This window comes from Anomaloglossus baeobatrachus, chromosome 3, assembly GCF_048569485.1.
Source record: "Anomaloglossus baeobatrachus isolate aAnoBae1 chromosome 3, aAnoBae1.hap1, whole genome shotgun sequence".
Classification (NCBI taxonomy): domain Eukaryota; kingdom Metazoa; phylum Chordata; class Amphibia; order Anura; family Aromobatidae; genus Anomaloglossus; species Anomaloglossus baeobatrachus.
The window spans coordinates 175,898,542-175,923,302 of NC_134355.1; positions in this window are offsets into that span (position 1 = coordinate 175,898,542).

Here is a 24,761-nt window from a genome sequence, read left to right on the forward strand (position 1 = left end):
GGGAGCAATGAATATTCATGGCCTTAATTGGCAGCCAGCACATCTAAGTGCAGGGACCCGATGGGTCTCTGTGCTGCGATGTATTTCAGCTCGATGCGTACCCTTGGACACACCTGTATCTGAATCAGGGGCTGGGGGAGCCAGGCCCCCTACACACCCGAGCCCGATTCTCTGCGACTGCGATCGTTATGCCCCTGATTCCACAATAGTTTTTTGGGTTTTTATTTTTTGGTCTTCTTTGTGTAGGAAAAGTAACCTGGCAACATGATTCTCCATTTCATTACTTGAATGGTGAATAACAAGTCAGAAATTCGTAAAATATATATTATATATATATTTAGTTTACATCATAATTTTCCAATACATGTAACTTTTTAAAAAAAAAATGTCTGTCAATTAAGATGTATGAGGGCTTATTTTTTATGGCGAGTTGATGTTTTTATTGACATCATTTCAGGGTAGATACAACATGTTAATTGCTTCTTATTGCTTTCCTTTTTGATCTGTGGTAGCGAGTTGCGACCCCCCAAACAATCACTAATCTGATATTGTGATTTTGTTTTTTTTTTTTTGTAAAGTGGTTACAGATCGGGCTAATTCATTTTATGTGTTGATAGGCTGGATTTTACCGGATGCAGTGCTGCCACTTTTGTTTATTTTTTTTTGCATTATTTCTTTATTTGTTGAGAACAGTGCCGAAAATTAAATTTTCTTTTTTTTTTCTCGGTATTTAAATGATTTTACCTTTTTATTTTTTGTCTCCTTATGGAATTTGAACCTGTGATTGTGTGATCACTTATACTATACACTTCATTATCATAGTACTGCAGTATATCGGAATAATAATGGCCCACCTCACATGAGGGTCTTTGCATAAGTACTGTAAGGGCAGCCATGGGGATGTCTTCTGCCCGGCTGTAATAACATACACATATAACATAACTGAGTGGGAATATGTTGGAAAAGGATTAAAAGGAACAACATTTTTACAATCTAAAGCGGGCTTTACACGCTACGATATCGTTAATGAATTATCGTCGGGGTCACGTTGTTTGTGATGCACATCCGGCGTCATTAATGATATCGCAGTGTGTAAAACTTAAGAGCGATCTGAAACGATCGCAAAAGAGGGCAAAGTTGTTTGCCGCGGAGAGGTCATCCTGAAATAAAAAATCGTTTTCTGCTTTTTAGCGATGTTGTTTGTCGTTCCTGCGGCAGTACACATCGCTATGTGTGACACCGCAGGAGTGACAAACATCTCCTTACCTGCCTCCACCGGTAATGCGGAAGGAAGAAGGTGGGCGGGATGTTTACGTCCCGCTCATTTCCGCCCTTCCGCTTCTATTGGACGCCTGCCGTGTGACGTCGCTGTGACGCCGCACGACCTGCCCCCTTAGAAAGGAGGCACTTCGCCAGCCAGAGCGACGTCGCAGAGCAGGTATGTGCGCGTGACGCTGCCGTAGCGATAATGTTCGCTACGGCAGTGATCACCACATATCGGCCGTACAACGGGGGCAGGTGTTATCGCGCTCAACATCGCTAGCAATTGCTAGCGATGTTGCAGTGTGTAAAGCCCGCTTAAGGGTACACTCACACAAGCGTATGCGTCAGACTAGTGCAATGCGAGAAAATTTGCATTGCACTTGGACCAATGTTATTCAATGAGGGAGAACAGATGGTCAACTTTTTTCTCATCCAGATTCTGGATAAAAGAAAAGTTGCAGCATGCTGCAATTGTAAGCGAGAGCCGTGTCACTCCCACCCATACAAGTCTATGGGTGTGAGTGAAATATCAGACTGCACTCAGATGACACCGGAGTGCAGTGCGATAATCGCATCAGCTGACAATGGAGGAGATGGGGTGATTAATACCTCCCTCTCCTCCACAGCTGCAGGATTGGATCACAGTTGCATGACACTCGGCTCACGCTGGCAGCACAGCGGGAGCCGAGAGTATGGATTGTGTGGATCCAGCCTAAACCACTTTAACTGCACACAATTCTGATTATTCCATTGTAAGAGAAAGCAAGGTAATAATAAATAGATACCGTTGTTGTTTTTTTTCTCAAGAGTTTTCTTAGGTCTCTCAGAGACTCCTGGATGGTAGTTCTGTTGATCCAGTGGTAAAAACGTCAGACACACATCACTTCATTATTAAGTACATTTTCCATTCATTCCTCAATGCTAAATTGTTTTAACATACCCTCCAATGTTTGGAAATGGAAAAGAAGCACAGCACATCACATAGAGTGAAAGATGAAGCAAAATCCGAAGGAAAATAATATATAGAGCATGCATTGCCCACATTGTTTGAATTTTTTCCATTCAGGGATTTTTTTTTTACCTACCACATTAAACATGAGAGGGGACCCCCATTCAGTACTTGTGTCCAAAGTCCTTCATTCCTATACACCAACACATCTGTTAGTTAATTTTACTTTAGCATTTAACCATTATCTAATAAATGAATCAAAAATTAAACTAAGAATTTCAAAAGGTTGCCACTGTATTTCATTTTCTGTTGAAGAAAAGAATTTCTCTGCTGGAGTTATCAAAACAAGGCTCCTTGTGAGATATTGGTTGCTATTCGCTTTCTTCGAAAACATTCTGTATGAAACTCTAGACCGCACTCATAAACTAATGGATTTTTTGTTTGGGTATATAATGTATGTCACCTGATCTAATGACTTTAATGTCTTATTTAAATCATAAAGTCTAGGAAGGTTTTGTAATGCTAGACAAGGCAACTGGTCACAGGAGATGCAACATAGTACAACCAGGAAACTTACAAGAAGTTGGAATGGAGATCTATTTAAGCTTCTTTGAAACAACCACAGTGTGATAGCTCCAGTGCAAATGCAAAATTCAGTAATGCAAAATTCAGTTTATTCCCTATTATAAGTAGTTAATCACTACACTCCCTGACAGAAGTTCTGTCGCTTATCCATGTTATGTAACTAAAAGCTTTTAACCTGACTTTAAATTCATCCATCGGTTTTATAAATTACTGTTTTGAAAGCTGAAACCCTCCCAAATTTGGTTTAGGTTATGAAAATAAAGTTGCTGCAAAGCTGAAATATTGATCATTTAATGAACACAAAAAGGTCAGATTTTGGCAAGACAAAAGTTTTGTCGCCTTGTCATATAATGCACCCAATCCTAGTTTACATCCTCACCTGTGCTCACTAAATGATCGGTTAATTAGTGGGTGTGTATAAAAAGAAACCCAGCACCCCAGACCTTCAGTTGAACTACAACTTGACCTCTGACAACATGGCAGAAATCCACCCTGCGATCAAAGCCTTGATTATCAAGAGGCTGAATGTAATACTATTGTATGAACTGAGGATTTCGATTGCGTTAGGGCAGTGACAACCAGAGACGGGTTCTTGGTGCAAAGAAGTTTTATAATATGCAACCAACAATATGTATACAGAAAAGAACAAACACAGTATATACCTGCCAGGTTCGGAGCAAAAGGGGAATTCCCGGGACCGCGCACTGGACTCCCCCAAGGAGGCCACCAGGAGCAAACCCCTATACAGGGGCTGTCTGGTGATCACCCCAGAAGGCCTAAATGCGCAGCAGCCGGGAAACAAAAGGGCAACAGGTTATAGTCCAAAAATGTCCGTATGGGATGTGGAACGCGGGTCCTAGGGTGGATATGTACCAGAAGGGACCGGGCACAAAAGCTAACCAGAGACGGCAGACAGAGTTCGGGACCAGCGAGGGCACAGCTCGATGAGACCAGGTGGAATCAAGGGTTGATGTCAGGTGATTCACCAGGATCCAAAATAACAACCAGAAAATTAGAGCAGCGGGGCAGGAGTAGACAGGAAGCAGTATACTCAAGCAACTAGACTAAGCTTAGGGGCAGGCTTTTAAACAGATCAACAGGAAGTAGGGCAACAGAACAGAAAACTCCATGTTAACAAAGGGCAAGATCCTTCAGAAGCAAACTGGAAATCCCGGAACACTGACACTGAAGACCAGATCCACTGCAGAGGTGGCTAGCACCTTTATTGTGTCTCAGCGTCAAGTACAAAGAATTAAAAAAAGATTTGAAGAGACTGGAGAGGTTTTTGACAAGCCCAGGTCCGGCAGACCCCACAAGACAACTGCTCAGGAGGAATGTTTGTTGGTTAGAAAATCCAAAGCCAGCCCCTCTTCCCCTGCAGCAGAGCTCCAACAGGCCTGGTCACCTCAAGTCCCTGTGTCAACTAGAACAGTTCGTAGGATTCTGTCTCGAAATGGCCTCCATGGTCGAATCAGTGCCCAGAAGCCAGCACTAAACAAAAGGCAATTAAAAAAAACGTGGCATTTGCCAAGTCCCACAGCTTGCTAAACAGATGGATGCTGTAAAAGTGGCAGAAGGTGGATTTCTCTGATGAATCGTCAATTGACTTACACCACAGCCGCCTCAAATACTGTAGGAGACCTACTGGAGCCCGTATGGATCCAAAATACACCCATAAAACAGTTAAGTTTGGTGGTGGAAAGATCAAGTTCTGGGGTTACATTCAGTATGGGGGTGTGCAAAACATTTGCATGGTGGAAGGCAATATCAATAGCCTAAAATATCAAGAAGTGTTAGCTACTTATATTCCCAATCATAAAAGGGGTTAAATTCTGCAGCAGGATGGTGCTCCATCTCATACATCCACCTCTACAACAAAGTTCCTCCTGGCAAAGAAGATCAAGGTGCTCAAAGACTGGCCAGCGCAGTCACCAGACATGAACATCCTTGAGCATGTTTGGGGTAGGATGAAAGAGGAAGCTTGGAAGATAAAAAACAAAGAATCTAGATGAACTCTGGGAGGCATGTAAGACTGCATTCTTTGCTATTTCTGATGACTTCATCAATAAATTGTATGAATCATTGTTGAACTGCATGGATGCAGTCCTTCAAGCTCATGGAAGTCACACAAAATATTAAATATGGCCCTAATAGCACCACATTTTCATTTACCAATGTTATGCAACATATCTTTGTATTAGAAGTTAATTATTTGTATGAATTTCACATTACTTTCTGTGGGAGACAAAACTTTTGTCTTGCCAAAATCTGACCGTTCTGTGTTCATTAAATGATCAATATTTCAACTTTGCAGCAACTTTATTTTCATAACCTAAACCAAATTTGGGACGTTTTCAAAAGAGTAATTTCTAAAACCAATGGATAAATTTAAAGTCAGGTTATAAGTTTTTATTTACATAACATGGATAAGCGACAGAACTTCTGTCAGGGAGTGTAGTGATGGATTAATATTTTGCACTATCCATGTATTTGTCATGAATAACGAATCTAATGCAAGTCAATGGGAAACTCAAATAATTTTCCAGCGGACACTCCCAGGATGTCTGGCTGGGCAGTAAAAATGCTGAAATGGATGAAAAAATGCTGAAATTGAATGGGAACAGCATTGGGGAGAAACCTGGATGCCTCTCTGAAACACAGGTCGCTTCTGGGAGCAATGTTGTCAGCATTATAGAGTATTATGCCACTTTGATGTGCGGTTCCCCACCTATTGTGATAACCAACACAGATAAAGTAGACAACTTAGGGCTTCAGCACCCAGCTGTGTGCTTTATCTTGACTAATTATCAAAAATAGAGGTTCCTCCATGGCATTTTTTAAAAAAAAAATATATATTTTAAATAAATAATTACAAAAACTGATGTGGCCTACTGCCCATTTTAGATAGCCAATGCAGATAAAACACACACCTGAAGACTGGTATTATCAGGCTGGGAAGGTCCATGGTTATTGGGCCCTTTCCACACTAAAAATAACAACCCACAGCTGCCCCAAATTTGGCACATCCAGTAGATGCGCCAATTGTGGTGTTATACTCGGCTCATCCCAGTTGCCCTGGTGCAGTGACAATCGGGGTAATATATTAGGTCAGCTGAGTTTGTCACAAATAACAGCTGCCATCAAGCATCTCCTATGTCATTATCTTTACATTGTCCTAAGGAAGGGGGCAGAGACCCCTGAAACGCGTAGACTTTCTTAATGTTCCCAAATAAATGACTTGGAATAATAATTCTTTGGATTGAATGGTGACCAGCGCGGCGATGATCCCCGATTTCCTATAGAAGTCTCTGCATCCATTTTACGGGTCCGCAGCTGTCTCCTCTAGCGCTTATGCTTCAATAGGTGTTGTGAATTCTCACAACATCTATAGGTGAGTGCACCCTATTAATCCGTTCACTGTTTTTATCAGTTAAGATCCTATGCGCCTTTTCTTTCCTCCACAGTCCTTGATTTCCAGTACTAGAGATGAGCAAACTTGTTCGAAAAGGGTTTGACAATTTCAAAATTCAGCACGAGCCTTGCTCATTCGAATTCGCGTTCGGATGACCAAACACTTTTCTCAAAAATTGTCAAAGTTTTGCTTTGTTCGGTAACTCTTCACAGTTATCAACACTTTGGCTAGAATAGTGGTGCTGTATGATGAGTGCCAGAGGAGCAGCATACTGTTTTTTGTTTCCTTTAACTTTATGTGTGGATGTTCATGCAGCCAATCAGGGCTCAGAAAACATCTACAATGTTCAGACACAAGGGTTTGTGTCATTAGCTGCCTAAGACACATTTCCCTCAGCATATGGAAAGCAGGAATGTGGGATCGGTGTCATTTTGTGATTGCTAGAGCTTAAGAATGGTGCTGCTGTTGCTGCTAGACAGCTAAGCTAGGGAGTTTAATTTTAGCTAGCTTAGATTGATAAGCGTGCAATTGTGTAGAAATAGGGAAGTGTAGGGATGAGCAGCATCCTTCGTGTCGCTGTCCACGAGTAGCATCACTTTTCAGTCACCAGTAATGACTCTGCACTGTGCAAAAGGATAAGGGAAGGTTTAAGATTAGGGATGATCGAATACCAAAATATCCACTTCGACGAATATCCGACGAATAGGTCGCCGCTATTCGACTATTCACGAATATTCAATGTGCAATGTAAGTCTATGGGAAACTCGAATAATTTCACGTTGGACCTAACGGCGAGCTATGGTGACTGAGGGAAAGGCTGAACTGGGTGGGAAAAGGCAGAAACAGTATGGGCACAGCATGCAGAAGTTGCCTGACTGCCTTTCTGGTGTCTTTGAATAACGAGCAGCACGCGACGTTTACCTAATCGCCAGAACAGCACTCAAATCAAAGTAATCACTCTTTTGACAAACAGAACGCAGGTCTTTCGGTCTCACTCTCTCTGTCTGTCAGTCTCTCCCTCTCCCCCCCTTTCTTATACTCACTGATCGATCACCGACACAGCATTTCACAGCTGTCACACTACTCCGGCGGCTTCTCCTGCTTTTAAAAATGCCAGATGCTCATTATTCCATCTCATATTCCCTGCTTCCCTCGCCCACCTGCGCCTTTGATTGGTTGAGTCAGACGCGCCCCCATGCTGAGTGACAGCTGTCTCACTGCAACTAATCACAGTCGCCGGTGGGAGGGGTCTGTGTAGTGCAGTCCAATAAATAAATAAGTAAAAAAAAACGGCGTGTGGTCCCCCCCAATTTTGATACCAGCCAAAGTAAAGCCACACAGTTGAAGGCTGGTATTCTCAGGATAGGGAGCCCCACATTATGGGGAGCCCCCCCAGCCTAAAAATATCAGCCAGCAGCCGTCCGGAATTGCCGCATCCATTAGATACAACAGTCCCAGGACTCTACCCGGCTCATCCCGAATTGCCCTGGTGCGGTGGCAATTGGGGTAATAAGGAGTTAATGGCAGCCCATAGCTGCCACTAAGTCCTAGGTTAATCATGGCAGGCGTCTATGAGACACCCCCAATGCTTAACCTGTAAGTGAAAGTAAATAAACACATACACCCGAAAAAATCCTTTATTTGGAATAAAAGATAAAAAACCCACCCTTTTCCACCACTTTATTAAAATCCCTAAAAACCCCTCCAGGTCCGGAGTAATCCACACGAGGTCCCACGATGCATCCAGCTTTACTACATGAAGCTGACAGGAGCGGCCATAGAACACCACCGCTCCTGTGAGCTCCATGCAGCAACTGAAGTGAGTCGTGCTGTCAGCTGTGACATCACTCAGGTTACCCGCGGCCACCACTTTCAGGTGGAGGACTGCAGCTGGCCGCGGGTAACCTGAGTGACGGCACTGCTGATCGCGCGGCTCACTTCAGTCACTCAGGAAATTTGCGGTCACCGGTGAGTCCTTTACCTGTGATTGCAGACAGAGCCGCGCGATGACAATGAAGTCGGGTGAAGTTCATCCGAGTTCATTCTGATCACGCGGCTCTGTCTCACAGCCAGCCATGTTGTATGGGGATATAGTAGAGCCAAGTGGGACCGCACTGTCAAAAATGCATCTAAAACGCTGATTGGTGTTTCCACTCACTGACAACAAACAGAGATGGTGGGAAATGTTTCCATTCACTGACAGCAGACAGACGTGTTGGGGAAGGTTTCCATCTGGCCGGCATGGTGGCTCAGTGGTTAGCATGACAGTTTTGCAGCGCTGGGGTCCTGGGTTCGAATCCCACCAAGGACAACATCTGCAAAGAGTTTGTATGTTCTCCCCGTGTTTGCGTGGGTTTCCTCTGGGTACTCCGGTTTCCTCCCACACTCCAAAGACATACAGATAGGGAATTTAGATTGTGAGCCCCAATGGGGACAGTGTTCTTGATGTATGTAAAGCTCTGTGGAATATGTTAGCGCTATATAAAAATAAAGGTTTATTATTATTATTTATTTATTCAATGACAGCAAGCAGAGACGATGGGGAATGTTTCCACTCACTGACAGCAAGCAGAGATGGTGGGGAATGTTTCCATTCACTGACAGCAAGCAGAGATGGTGAGGAATTTTTCCATTCACTGACAGCAAGCAGATGTGTTGGGGAATGTTTACATTCAATGACAGCAAGCAGAGATGATGGGGAAGGGTTCCATTCAATGACAGCAAGCAGAGATGGTGGGGAATGTTTCCATTCACTGACAGCAAGCAGACATGTTGGGGAAGGTTTCCATTCAATGACAGCAAGCAGAGATGATGGGGAAGGTTTCCATTCAATGACAGCAAGCAGAGATGGTGGGGAATGTTTCCATTCACTGACAGCAAGCAGATATGGTGAGGAATATTTCCATTCACTGACAGCAAGCAGATGTGTTGGGGAATGTTTACATTCAATGACAGCAAGCAGATATGGTGGTGAATTTTCCATTTACTGACAGCAAGCAGACGTGTTGGGGAATGTTTCCATTCACTGACAGCAAGCAGAGATGGTGGGGAATATTTCCATTCACTGACAGCAAGCTGACGTGTTGGGGAATGTTTCCATTCCATCAAACAGAGATGGTGAGGAATGTTTCCATTCACTGACAGCAAGCTGACGTGTTGGGGAATGTTTCCATTCAATCACAACAAGCAGAGATGATGGGCATCATTTTTATTTATTGACAGCAAGCAGAGCATAGAGCGTGGCTGGCTACGAGACAGAACCGCACGATTAAAATGAACTTGGATGAACTTCACCCGACTTCATTGTCATCACGCGGCCCTGTCTGAGTGCCGCAGCATGATTTGCAATCACAGGTGAAGGACTCACCGGTGACTGCAAATCCCCTGAGTGACTGAAGTGAGTCGCGCGATCAGCGGTGCCATCACTCAGGTTACCCGCGGCCAGCTGCAGTCCTCCACCTGAGAGCGATGGCCGCAGGTAACCTGGGTGACGTCACCACTGATCGCGTGACTCACAACAGTTGCTCTGATGAGCTCATAGGAGCAGTGGTGTTCTACGGCCGCTCCTGTCAGCTTCATGTAGCAGAGCTGGATGCATTGTGGGACATCGTGAGGATTACGCTGGACCTGGAGGGGTGCTTGGGGATTTTAATAAAGCGGTGAAAGAGGGTGTTTTTTTTTGTCTTTTATTCCAAATAAAGGATTTTTTCGGGTGTATGTGTTTATTTACTTTCACTTACAGGTTAATCATTGGGGGTGTCTCATAGATGCCTGCCATGACTAACCTAGGACTTAGTGGCAGCTAAGGGCTGCCATTAACTCCTTATTGCCCAATTGCCACCGCACCACGGCAATTCTGGAAGAGCTGGGTAGAGTCCCGGGATTGTCGCATCTAATGGATGCGGCAATCCCAGACGGCTGCTCGCTGATATTTTTAGGCTGGGGGGCTCCCCATAATGTGGGGCTCCCCATCCTGAGAATACCAGTCTTTAGCCGTGTGGCTTTATCTTGGCTGGTATCAAAATTGGGGGGGACCACACGCCGTTTTTTTTAATTATTTGTTTATTTATTTGACTGCACTACCTAGATCCGCCCACCGGCAGCTGTGATTGGTTTCAGTGAGACAGCTGTCACTCAGTGTGGGGGCGTGCCTGAATGCAACCAATCATAGGCGCAGGTGGGGTGGGGAAGCAGGGAATACGAGATGGAATAATGAGCGGCCGGCATTTTCAAAAGCAGGAGAAGCCGCCGGAACAGTGTGACAGCCGTCCAGTGCCGTTCCGGTGATCGGTGAGTATGAGAGAGGGGGGGAGAGGGAGAGACAGACAGAGAGAGACCAAAAGACCTGCGGTCTGTTTGTCAAAAAAGTGATTTATGGAGCTGCTAGCAGCTACTGGACACTGCGTTCAGCCCTTACTAGGACTATATATTAGTTGGATCTGAGAACGCTCTCCCACACACAATACAGTCTATCTACACCGCCAGCTCCCTATCACTGCGTGTTCACAAAATGGCCACTGGTGTATATAGCCCCTATGACGCTGTGCATCACAGTAACACAACAACAAAAATGGCTGTGGCGTTACTGTGAGGGCAAGCAATATCAGATGTGTTCATTGGCTGGAAAACAGGCGCTAGGAAGTCAGATATGAAAATGAAAGTATCGGAGCAGATGTTGTTTTATCCGTAGGATACCGAATGGTGCGAATAGCCTGTTATCCGTCAGATACCGAATAGTGGCAAATACATTCGCTCATCCCTATTTACGCTCAAAATCCCAGAAGGGAGGAGACATCAGACATGAGGGCAGATCATGCACATATTTACTGCAGGTGAAATGTAACCTAGCACTACACTAGGATTTGATAGCAAATTTCAGCTGGTGTTCACTCTATACATTTTTTTTTAATTATATACCATTAAAAAGTTAAATTTCTTTTTAAGTTATAACATCTTTGCAATTTTTAAGTAAGTTTTTTGGTTTAAGGCCTCTTCCCTTTTGAAGGAGTTTGTCAGTAGATGCTGATTATGCACAATCTTTTTGAATTGGCTGATTGGCAGGCGATACCAATTCTACCTTCTGTTCGTTACTAGGACCTGGTGCGGATGTGCCGATGCATTGTTACCTGCATGACCACTTTTTCATACTGGTCTGAACATAACCTAAACGGTGCTCAACTATTTATTTATTTTTTAGGCATTTGGGGCTAAAAATTCTTGCAATTGATTTTCATGAAAATCTTTGCAGTTAGCTTCCACAGGCATTTTGTTTCCCTACACCTTCCATCTTTGAGAAAGGAGCTCAGAAAAATGATTTCTCAAACTCTCAGGAGTCAGAACAAGCTCACTGAAAAATTCTGAAATAACTCATTCTGCTATTAAAAACCAAACTGCTAAATATTTAATAAAACTCTAAGGGGTACTTTGCACACTATGACATCGCAAGCCGATGCTGCGATGCCGAGCGTGATAGTCCCCGCCCCCGTCGCAGCTGCGATATCTTGTGATAACTGCCATAGCGAACATTATCGCTACGGCAGCTTCACATGCACTTACCTGCCCTGCGACGTCGCTCTGGCAGGCGACCCGCCTCCTTCCTAAGGGGGTGGGTCGTGCGGCATCACAGTGACGTCACACGGCAGGCGGCCAATAGGAGCGGAGGGGCGGAGTTGAACGGGACGTAAACATCCCGCCCACCTCCTTCCTTCCGCATAGCCGGTGGACGCAGGTAAGGTGATGTTCCTTGCTCCTGCGGCTTCACACACAGCGATGTGTGTTGCCTGCTGGAACGAGGAACAACATCGTACCGTCGCTGCTGCTAAATTATGGAAATGTCGGACCCTACACCGATCATACGATAACGACGCTTTTGCGCTCGTTAATCGTATGTAAAAGGATTCACATACTGCGATGTCGACAGCGAAGCCGGATGAGAGTCATTTTCGATTTGACCCCACCGACATCGCAGCTGCGATGTCAAAGTGTGCAAAGTACCCCTAAAGAAAATTATTTTTAGACTAGAATACATGCATTTAAAGGGAAGGTGTCATCAAAAAACTAACTGAAAAAATATAAAGTATTAATGTTTTAATGTTATGTTTAAATAAAATTATCTGTTTTTAATTGAGAAAAATATAAAAAATAAAATTAAAAGTTTGATATTTTCCACTCTTAAACACAGCTGCTGAAATCCTGCTGTTGAGATACTGTAAAAGTAGCTAACATTACAGCTGCAGTAAAAGTGGGCAGAATCTGCTCTCCTGTGTGTGATGTCACCTCCCCCTCCCAATCTGGGTGTTTCCATAAGGATAAGTGAAGATGAAGTTTAGGATCACAGTGCGGAGCCATTTTGTTAGTGGCCACAGAGTGATCCTAATATGTCTAAAGTGTCACTGAGGCCAGCTGCATAGTGCTCCACTGTATCCCACTCGGCACTGTATCTCAATGCCCCGCTAGCTGTTTCCCTATACCCCGCTGGCTGTTTACCTATGCCTTGCTGACGGTTTCCCTATGCCCCGCTGGCTGTTTCCCTATGCCCTGTTGGCTGTTTCCCTATGCCTTGCTAACTGTTTCTCTATGTCTTGCTGAGTGTTTCCCCATGCCCTGCTGACAGTATCCCAATGCCAATACGCTGTGTGCTTCACAAAGATAGCGCTGATCTCCTCCCTCTGCTTTGATCTGGACAGCTCAGGGGGCGCGTCCATTTCACAGTAGACGCTGTCTCTGGATTAAGTATAAGGTCGGAGTCCGTCTATCGGACCCAATGCCCTGGGTGCTGCCATAAAGGATGTGAGTAATTGTCGTTACACACAGCAAATCCAAGATGGCAGCGCCCAGTGTGTCAGTAAATCTAGAATTAAATATAAACTAAATAAACAGTGAGTTTAATTTTGTATTAAAAATACTTGATTTCATAATCACTGTTTTTAATACAAAAATAAAAAAACGCGAGACCTTCCTTTTAAGTAAAAGAAAAAATCCTGACAGGTGAGCAACTCCTCTTTTTAAAAACACCAAAATGGCAAGCAATATATTTATGTAATGAAGAGAAATATTTGAAAATTATTTTTCTTTTTGTCTTTCATCATGGTACCCTGTCGATTGGTCTTGTTTTTATGCTAAAGATAAGACTGTATATGTGAAGCCCCGCATGTGTTGTGTCGGTGCATTACCTTCAGGGACTCCACTCGGCTGGATCTCGTCACCGGTAGGGAATCTTCTATTTGTCGTGACGCCACTCTCAGTATTGCGGTCAGTGGGGACCGCCACTGCAGGTTAAGGGACGCCTGGGGCTGATGGTGAGTGCAGTTAGTTGGAATAGCCTCCTGAGAGTGAGGCAAGCCCCAGGGCCCTGTGTAGGTGCGTAGTACCACAAGGCGCAGAATAACTCCACACACGCAGGATGTCTTTCAGGGGTTTTACTCACTTCAGGTGGCAGGGTGAGTAACCCGGGCGTAGCTGGGTTGAACCAGGCGGGAACCAGGTATCCTTCAGGCTGACTTCTGATGGTGACTACCAACTCGCCTTCCTTAGCCCTTGGTGGTTTGGGGTAACCCCGACTTTTAGTCCCTATGGGGGTCACCCAGGGAAGTTGCTGAAGCCTCTCTCCCCTTCGTTTGCCGTTTGCTTGTTGCCTGGGCCAGATCACTCCAGCTGCTTGCCTCCTGTGAACTATGGGCCCTAACTGTGGCTACGTGGCTGCGGCTTTTGTGGTGTTGTGGTGTGGGCTTGGAGGGCCCCACACCGGCAGGTTTAGCAGAGAAAGGTGGATCTATCCCCGCTCCGGGATCTGCCGCCCGTTTGGGCCTGGTACTCCCTAGCAGTCTCCTTACTTCCCACTCGGTGCTCTCTCTCTAGCTGGAGATGGGTTTCGGGTAGCACTCCTAGGTGACCGTTCTCCCCCGTTGGTAGCCACTGCACGGGCGCTGTCAGACTGCAACAGCCCCAGGGGTAGGGGTCAGCTCCTCTCGGAGCTCCCTGGACTCTGCACTGCACTGAACCGGCTCACTGCTCCTCCTCTCCTGTTCTTGCCTACGCCACCTAGCAACCAGGCTCTCTTACCACACCCCTTGAGAGGAGATGGAGGCTTTTGGCCCCCTCCACTATTCCAGTGAAGGTGAAGGCTTTTCCCCCTCCTGGGATCCCCAGGGGTCCTCTCATAGGTACATGTGTGAGACCTGATCACTATGCGCCTGTGTAGTCACACCTCGGTCAGCCTTCTGGATTACCTGTATTGTACTGTCCCCAGCATGGGTGCAGTACTCAGTGGTGCCTGACCAGGTCAGGGGCGCCACATTCCCCCTTAGTTATCACCAGCACGTCCTCGGGCTGCAAGACAACATTTTAAAATGCATAAAACATTTAAAACCACCAGGTACCATACATCACCACCCTCCACCCACAAGTCCGTTAACCCACCCAAAACCCTCTCACGTTGGCCGCGCCTTCAGCCACTTCTGGCAGGATGTAGAGGCGGCTTTCATGGGCTGGTGGTCTTCAGGGTATACCTGGCCTGGTGGATCCGCGCCTTCAGCCTCTTCTGGCAGGATGTAGAGGCGGCCTCCACAGTTGGTGCTGACCAGGTACCCTCTTTGTGGTGGAGAGCCAGGCCCCATAAACAGGCATGCTCTCTGGTTGCAGGTAAGCCAAGGCCCTATATACGGACGTGCCCCCTGGTTGCAGACGAGCCAAGCCCCTAAACAGGCTGACTCTGGTGGTGGTGGTGCCCTCTGGTGTAACTATTTACACTGCGAGAGTTTGTGGCTATAGCCAGTTCATAGCCTTAAGGTTCATTTCTCACATGAGTTTATGTGGGCACATTCTTAAACTTGTAAAACGTTGCAAAACAAACTTTTTCCAAACTGGTAACTTGCTTTACTTTACATGAACTTTATGCAGACTCCTCTTCACCAGGGCTTGGGCCTGTAGGGCTGCGGCACCTGTTGCTTCCTTGACCTCTTTCTTCATCTGTGGTAGTCTCGTCAGTAGGTCCTTTGTCTTTTCTTTCTTTATCGCTGTCTTTCCTTTCTTCTGTGTCTTTTCCTTTAGGACATGGCGTGACATCTAGGGCATACCAGCCTCTTTCGCCTTGATGCATGGTAAACTGCACTGTGTCTCCCATTCTCAGGTTTCTTCCAGGATGTCCTCTGGGCAATTGGGCTCTGACGTCTCGTCTATTGACAAAAATGCCCTCTTTCATACCTGGTGCCACTATAAAGCCATATCCGCTCTTCAAGTTAAAGTCTTCCACAACTCCTCTACAAAGGGGTCCTCTGACCTGTGCTTTGGCTCTTCTCAGGAACCGTTTTTCTTCTAGGTCTCGGGCCGTGACTTCTCTCTGCTCTGGGGATGGCGGTGCAGGGAAAGACTGGGTTCTGCTACGGCGCCGTGTCTTGCGGACTGGATTCTGCGAGGTACAGCTTACCAGCTCCCAGGTGAGGCTTTTAGGCAAATCTTCTTCAGCAGACGGTGTCAGGTCTTCCTCGTCCCAGCGGGAATATGGCAACATCTCTGGCTCTGGGCATGGATCCACTGCTGGTGGCTCCTGAGTCAGCTCCTCAGCTTCCTGGCCTCCCCTCCCCCTTAGTTCTTCTAAGCACTCCTTTGGTGGCAGTGCTGGGGATGGACTTTCTTCAGCAGGCCCAGGCGGGGGACTCTTTGGCGTGGTTGCCGCAGGAGTTGTCGGAATTCTCTTGGGGGTGTGCGGAGGGAGCATGTACTGATCCACCATCTCCTGTGGGAACTTGGCCTCCATGTCAGCCTTCAGCTGCCAGTATGCGGGGTCCTCACCTACCAGGGACTTCCTAGCAGGGACCTCTTTGGACTGGGGAGCGGTGTCTGCTCTGGCCTTGCAGGCCGGGGAAAATGGTGATGCAATCTTATCTTGGCGGGCCGCGCCCTGCATGGCGGCGGCCTGGATCGGCGTCGCTGTCGCGATGGGATCGGTGCAGGCTGGGCTGGGCGTCGCTGCAGCGATCGGAGCTTGGCGGGCCGCACCTGGCGGGGCTGCGGCCTGGTTCAGCACCTCACTTGCGGCGCGGACGAGCGTTGCTGCTGCGGTGGGGTCTCGGCGGGCCGGGCCTAGCAAGGCGGCGGCCTGGGTCAGCGTCACACCTGCGGCGTGGATGAGGGTCGCGGTGGCAGCCGGTTCTTTGCGGGCCGGACTGGGCGTCGCTGCAGGGACCGGGTCTTGGTGGGCCGAGCAGGGCATCGCTGCGGCGGCCTGAGCTTGGCGGGCTGCACCTGGCGTGGCTGCGGCCTGCTCCAGCGTCGCCGCGCCGGACGCCTCTTCAGGGACCGCGGACGTGGCAGCAGGGGTCGGGGCACTCGCGCTGGCAGGGGCATCACTGGACTCACCCATCGGTGGCAGCATCGGGGTCTGAGTCGTCACCGCCCGGTCTGGCACTCGGCACGCGGCTCTCCCTTCATAGGCCTGAACCGCCGCGGTCATCCACAGAAACTCCGTCCGTCCCTCTCTGATCAGCCTTCCGACCCTGGCCTCCAGTTGATCGCAGAACTCGGCGAGCTCCCGGCACCACCAGGCAGCGGAGCCTGGCTCTGGGTCTCTGCATTCAGACGCCATTTTCTCTAGCAACAAGCTGCTGGCTTCTTTTCCGTTCCGCCGTCTCTGGACGCTTCCGCTCTCTTCACAAGCGAGGTCAGAACTCTGCAGGGGATCTCTGGGTAGCCACACCTCTTCGTGGGCGGTAACTTCTCCCAGCGCGGGCTGCTGTTGTTTTTCAGCGCGCTTTTCATGGTGGCAATATGGCGGCGCTTCCAATTTTTCAAGCGGACCGCCCAGGCACATGGTCACCTGTCTGAACAGGTCTAGTCCTTATCCTGTTCGTGACGCCAGATGTGAAGCCCCGCATGTGTTGTGTCGGTGCATTACCTTCAGGGACTCCACTCGGCTGGATCTCGTCACCGGTAGGGAATCTTCTATTTGTCGTGACGCCACTCTCAGTATTGCGGTCAGTGGGGACCGCCACTGCAGGTTAAGGGACGCCTGGGGCTGATGGTGAGTGCAGTTAGTTGGAATAGCCTCCTGAGAGTGAGGCAAGCCCCAGGGCCCTGTGTAGGTGCGTAGTACCACAAGGCGCAGAATAACTCCACACACGCAGGATGTCTTTCAGGGGTTTTACTCACTTCAGGTGGCAGGGTGAGTAACCCGGGCGTAGCTGGGATGAACCAGGCGGGAACCAGGTATCCTTCAGGCTGACTTCTGATGGTGACTACCAACTCGCCTTCCTTAGCCCTTGGTGGTTTGGGGTAACCCCGACTTTTAGTCCCTATGGGGGTCACCCAGGGAAGTTGCTGAAGCCTCTCTCCCCTTCGTTTGCCGTTTGCTTGTTGCCTGGGCCAGATCACTCCAGCTGCTTGCCTCCTGTGAACTATGGGCCCTAACTGTGGCTACGTGGCTGCGGCTTTTGTGGTGTTGTGGTGTGGGCTTGGAGGGCCCCACACCGGCAGGTTTAGCAGAGAAAGGTGGATCTATCCCCGCTCCGGGATCTGCCGCCCGTTTGGGCCTGGTACTCCCTAGCAGTCTCCTTACTTCCCACTCGGTGCGCTCTCTCTAGCTGGAGATGGGTTTCGGGTAGCACTCCTAGGTGACCGTTCTCCCCCGTTGGTAGCCACTGCGCGGGCGCTGTCAGACTGCAACAGCCCCAGGGGTAGGGGTCAGCTCCTCTCGGAGCTCCCTGGACTCTGCACTGCACTGAACCGGCTCACTGCTCCTCCTCTCCTGTTCTTGCCTACGCCACCTAGCAACCAGGCTCTCTTACCACACCCCTTGAGAGGAGATGGAGGCTTTTGGCCCCCTCCACTATTCCAGTGAAGGTGAAGGCTTTTCCCCCTCCTGGGATCCCCAGGGGTCCTCTCATAGGTACATGTGTGAGACCTGATCACTATGCGCCTGTGTAGTCACACCTCGGTCAGCCTTCTGGATTACCTGTATTGTACTGTCCCCAGCATGGGTGCAGTACTCAGTGGTGCCTGACCAGGTCAGGGGCGCCACATATACAATTTTAATGTTTTTAACTACAACATAATTTTCATGAATGCCCATAAACAATGTCTTATTTTTAAGTTAGGGTATCTGGTGTATCTATCATGGCTAGTCATCACTCGTCTACCTTACACCCCTTTTCCCAGAATAGTAAATGCAGCACCCTGGGTTATGCTACCCCAGTGGTCTGCAGGATCCTAAGGCTTTCTGGAACGCTCTCTGCTGACAACCCACACCTCATACACAGGTAGGGGCACATTCCCTGAGAACTGGGCGCAGCATGTAGAGGGTAAACAGTGGGCAGATGTGAGACCCAATCCCTTAGCTGTTAGCCTGAGGAAGGGGCGTGGTTAGTGGAAAGTGACAGGGGTTGCTAGGCAGAGTAGACAGAGGAAAAACGACTGTTGAAAGGAGCCAGTGAGTGAGAGGGGTGTGAGGATTGTGAGGAGACTCCAAAGGGCGACTAGAAGGTAGTAGCCTGAGGGTAGAAAGAAAATCCCAAGTACTACGCACAACGGGGTACTGGACCCCAGAGTAGACGACAGCTCTAGGCGGTCTGCTGATCCAGCCGTGTGTGGTGACTTCTAGGGTACCACACCACCCATAGGCTCAGGGACACAGCCTCATATATAGGACCCAGGAGAGGGCACCGAGAAGTAGCCTACACCACAAGGGACCGTGAGGCCTGTCATACTGGGCCCGGAAAGACAAAAGAGGGGAGCGCTGCAGGTCACCAACAGCTTCAGGCAAGGGGACCATCAGATCTGCATGTGCACAGAGGGCTCAACTGGGTCTCAAGTCAGCACTGGGACAAAGGAAAGTCGGTTGACCAGCTGTACCAAACTGCACTTGCAACATCCAGTGAGTAAATACAAGTTAATCTACAAGAACTGTGTCGTGTCTATTACTGCCGCACCACAAGGCGCAGCACACCTACATGGGACTTAAGCCCCTACTGGAGGAGGGCGGAGGGCGCGAACACACTTGCTGCTATACCATCTGTCCCTAAAACCACAGCAGCGGCGGGACATCTTATTACCGCAACCCGCCAGTGGCGTCACGAGTGACATACAAAATAACCCTTTTACAGAGCGCCCCCCAGGTCACGGAACCGGGCACGGCCACCTGTGACAGTGATCCCCATTATCCACCGCCCGGAACCGAGTATCCCAAGGGCCTCGGGTGTGGCAGCGCTTTACATAAACTCCCGGTTATGGGGAGACATTTACCGTTATTCCACCTACTGTTTTCATGTCTCCAGTTGTCACACCATACACAATATTTGGATTTTTTGTTCACCTTCATTAGACTGGCTTTGTACAGCACAGCTCTTATTTATCTTGCGCTCTATGCTGAGCGCTTACACCTGAGATTACATGTAAATGTGTATAAAAAATGTGATTCAGACAAAATTCCCAACAGAAAATTCACTGTAATGAAGCAGAGGGAGTCACTTTGACATCACGTCTGGCCTGTGATCCTGTGGTGTCCATGTTTTTACACCTCTTTTTACTCTCGATTTACCAAAAATTTGGCTTGTCATGACTGAGGAAGAAGCAAAAGGAGGAGGAATAGGAGGAAGATTAGGTGCTTCATACATAAAAAAAAAAAATTGTTAAAGCAACAACAGTGGACACACCTTTTGATTGTTGCACAACCAAGGCTTTTGTTAGTAACATCAGCAGCAGCTGCAAAAGCAGCCACAGAAGCTATGACAAAGGTGTCACAGACTGCAATAACGTGAAATCAATGCAGCACACTGAATACTACACCATCGCCTTATCTGTATAGTCTCCTTTTTGGTGTGCTGTGAATTTGATAATGGCTGCTTCTGCTTGATGTGCGATTCCCCCCTCACACAATTCCTTCAAGACCGTAACGTGGGCCAGAGGTTTATTCTGGCTGTCCACAAATCCTCATTTGTTCCATCTGTCCAGGTACAAAGTGAGGGATTGAATTACATATGAATTGTAAGGCTAAGACCCCACTTTGCTTTTTACCTGCTTTTTAGCTGCTTTTTCAACTGCAGCGTTTAATGCCAAAATGGATGTGTTCTGCTTTTCAAGCTTAGTCTATGGGAATTTGGGTTTCTAGACCACACTATGCAGTTCAAACTGCAGCCTTTTTGTGGCAGAAATTTGGGCAAAAACTCTGCTTTGCAGTTCTAAACGCAAATGGCAAAAACAATTGACATGTCAATAGTTTTTTCCATTTGCGTTTAGAACTGCAAAGCAGAGTTTTTGCCCAAATTTCTGCCACAAAAAGGCTGCAGTTTGAACTGCATAGTGCGGTCTAGAAACCCAAATTCCCATAGACTAAAGCCAGCTTTACACCTTACAATTAGGTATGCGATCTCGTATGCGATGTGACACGCCCAGGTCGCATATGCGATCTAATGAGATTGCACGTAAGTCGTTCATTTGCTGTCACACGTGCGTTAGTAGTCTATGTTAAATTGATCAATTTTGTGTGCGATCCTTTAGATCACGTGTTCTGTGACGTATGCATTGGGCACCTTTTTTTTTATTTATTGACTTGCCAAGCGTGTGTAATGTAGGGATGCGTTTTTACTATGTCATCTGCCATTCAGCTCTGCTACATGGCCGCTGACAGCAGACACAGACAGCCATGTAGCAGCGGTGAATGGTAGTTGACAGCAGACACAGACAGAGCCGCACTGTCAGAATGAACTCGGGTGAACCTCACCCGACTTCATTGTCATGCTACGGCTCTGTCTGTGTCGCGTCCTGATTAGCGGTCACCTGTGAAGGACTCACCGGTGACCGCTAAACTCCTGAGTAAGTGAATTGAGCAGCCCTCTCTCATACTCACCGATCCCCGGCACTGCACGGCATTCACACTGCTCCGGCGGCTTTTACTGTTTTGAAAAAGCCGGCCGCCCTTTAAACAATCTCGTATTCCCTGCTTACCCCGCCCACCGGCGCCTATGATTGGTTACAGTGAGACACGCCCCCCACGCTGAGTGACAGGTGTCCCACTGCACCCAATCACAGCAGCCGGTGGGCGTGTCTATACTGTGTAGTGATATAAATAATTAAATAATTAAAAAAAACGGCGTGCGGTCCCCCCAATTTTAAAACCAGCCAGATAAAGCCATACGGCTGAAGGCTGGTATTCTCAGGATGGGGAGCTCCACGTTATGGGGAGCCCCCCAGCCTAACAATATCAGCCAACAGCCGCCCAGAATTGCCGCATGCATTAGATGCGACAGTTCTGGGACTGTACCCGGCTCTTCCCGATTTGCCCTGGTGCGTTGGCAAATCGGGGTAATAAGGAGTTATTGGCAGCCCATAGCTGCCAATAAGTCCTAGATTAATCATGTCAGGCGTCTATGAGACACCTTCCATGATTAATCTGTAAATTACAGTAAATAAACACACACACACCCGAAAAAATCCTTTATTAGAAAAAAAAACACAAACACATTCCCTGGTTAACCACTTTAATCAGCCCCAAAAAGCCCTCCATGTCCGGCGGAATCCAGGATGCTCCAGCGTCGCTTCCAGCGCTGCTGCATGGAGGTGACCGGAGCTGCAGCAGACACAGCCGCTCCGGTCACCTCCATACAGCAAATGAAGACAGCCGTGCGATCAGCTGAGCTGTCACTGAGGTTACCCGCTGTCACTGGATCCAGCGGTGGATGCAGCGGTGGCCGCGGATAACCTCAGTGACAGCAGCTGATCGCGCTACTCACCTCAGTTGCTGACTGGAGCTGACCGGAGCGGCGGTGAGTAGCGCGATCAGCTGAGCTGTCACTGAGGTTACCCGCGGCCACCGCTGCATCCACCGCTGGATCCAGTGACAGCGGGTAACCTCAGTGACAGCTCAGCTGATCGCACGGCTGTCTTCATTAGCTGCGTGGAGGTGACCGGAGCGGCTGTGTCTGCTGCAGCTCCGGCCACCTCCATGCAGCAGCGCTGGAAGCGACGCTGGAGCATCCTGGAGTACGCCGGACAAGGAGGGCTTTTTGGGGCTGATTAAAGTGGTTAACCAGGGAATGTGTTTGTGTTTTTTTTTCTAATAAAGCATTTTTTCGGGTGTGTGTGTGTTTATTTACTGTAATTTACAGATTAATCATGGAAGGTGTCTCATAGATGCCTGACATGATTAATCTAGGACTTATTGGCAGCTATGGGCTGCCAATAACTCCTTATTACCCCGATTTGCCAACGCACCAGGGCAAATCGGGAAGAGCCGGGTACAGTCCCAGAACTGTCGCATCTAATGCATGCGGCAATTCTGGGCGGCTGTTGGCTGATATTGTTAGGCTGGGGGGCTCCCCATAACGTGGAGCTCCCCATCCTGAGAATACCAGCCTTCAGCCGTATGGCTTTATCTGGCTGGTTTTAAAATTAGGGGGGACCGCACGCCGTTTTTTTTAATTATTTAATTATTTATTTCACTGCACAGTATAGACACGCCCACCGGCTGCTGTGATTGGGTGCAGTGTGACACCTGTCACTCAGCGTGGGGGGCGTGTCTCACTGTAACCAATCATAGGCGCCGGTGGGCGGGGTAAGCAGGGAATACGAGATTGTTTAATGGGCGGCCGGCTTTTTCAAAACAGTAAAAGCCGCCAGAGCAGTGTGAATGCCGTGCAGAGCCGGGGATCAGGGATCGGTGAGTATATGAGAGAGGGGGTAAGAGGGATAGACTGACATGGACAGAGAGAGAGGGACAGAGATAGTGATGGACTGACAGAGATTAGTGAATGACAGACATTGGGAGGCGCTTCAGAACGCAGCTTTTCAGCTGCGCTCTGAAGCAGACCTTTTTTAAGCTGCGGTGCAGAGCGCACACCTGCGCACATAGCCTCAGACATCACAATCGTATGAGGGATGTCACACGTTACAATTCACTAGTTTCGTACTACCAAACGTCCAATGTATGAGGAATAAACGACGTGTATGCGATCACCGTATTTTCGTTCAATCTTGATCGCATGTAGGTTTCACACGCAAATACGTCACGAACGATGCCGGATGTGCGTCACTTACAACTTGACCCCGACGACGGATTGAAAGATCTATTGAAGTGTGTAAAGCAGGCTTAAGCTTGAAAAGCAGAACACATCCATTTTGGCATTAAACGCTGCAGTTGAAAAAGCAGGTAAAAAGCAACGTGGACACATAGCCTAAGGCTATGTGCCCACGTGAGCGCTCTGCACCGCAGCTAACAGGTGCGCTTCAGAGCGCAGCTAAAAAGCTGCGTTCTGAAGCGCATGGTGCCTGCAGAGAACGTGCGCTCTGCATGCTGCCTCTCCCTATAGACAGCATGCAAACCGCACGGAAGAAGTGACATGTCACTTCTTAGAACGCAGCGATTCGGGCAGCAGCTGAATCACTGCGTTCTAATATGCCACGTGCGCACGGCTCCTGCACAATCTCCATAGACTGTGCAGGGGACGTAGGATGCATGCAGTTACGCTGCGGTGCAGATCACAGCATAACTGCATGAAAACACGCAACGTGGGCACATAGCCTAAAGCCTCCAGTTATCCTGTTGTGCTGACATGTGACCTGGCAACCTGATGAGACTCTGTGTGCCTGTGATCTGATCCAGCACTGCAAATACTTTCACATAGGTGTCATGCAGAAAGAATTGAGAGCCATCATGAAAGATGACTCTGTCTTCCTGATGGCTGTCGGTCCTGAAAATGTGTGGTGTTATGGTTTGTGATATTAGACCACAGTCTTGTTCGATCCCTGTCATGTTCAACAACTGGGAAAGAACATGTTTTTTTGGGGTTGACTTTCCGATTTCAGCCATTGAGGTCCATGATCCACTACCGAATCTCCGTTGGGAAACTTCAGGAAGTGTATCTCAAATCAAAAGAACCAAAGGAAAATGAAAAGTGAGCAGTCTGAAGTTTAGAAAGCTCTCAGTGGTTTTGACAGTAAATTGTATCTAAAGCCAGCTTTACATGTTACGATTCTGCATACGATATCGTATGCGATCGTAACCGCCCCCATCGTATGTGCGGCACGTTCAATTTTGTTGAATGTGCCGCACAAATGATTAACCCCCATCACATGTACTTACCCGTCCATACGACCTCGATGTGGGCGGCGAACGTCCACTTCCTGGAGTGGGAGGTACATTCAGCGTCACATCGACGTCACGCGGCAGCCGGCCAATAGAAGCGGAGGGGCGGAGATGAGCGGGATGTAAACATCCCGCCCACCTCCTTCCTTCCGCATTGTGGGCCGGGAGCTGCAGGACGCAGGTAAGATCTGTTCATCGTTCCCGGGGTGTCACACACTGTGATGTGTGCTACCCCGGGTACGATGAACAACCTAACGTTCAATCCATGAGGAATGAACGACATGCGTGCGATGAACGTTTTACCGTTCATTCGCAATCGCACGGAGCTGTTACACACTACAATGTACCTTACGATGCCGGATGTGCGTCACTTACGACGTGACCCCGCCGACACATTGTAAGATATATTGTAGTGTGTAAAGCGGGCTTTAGTCATATGTTTGACACATTTGTTGAACCCTCATTTAACAGGTGAGAGGAGT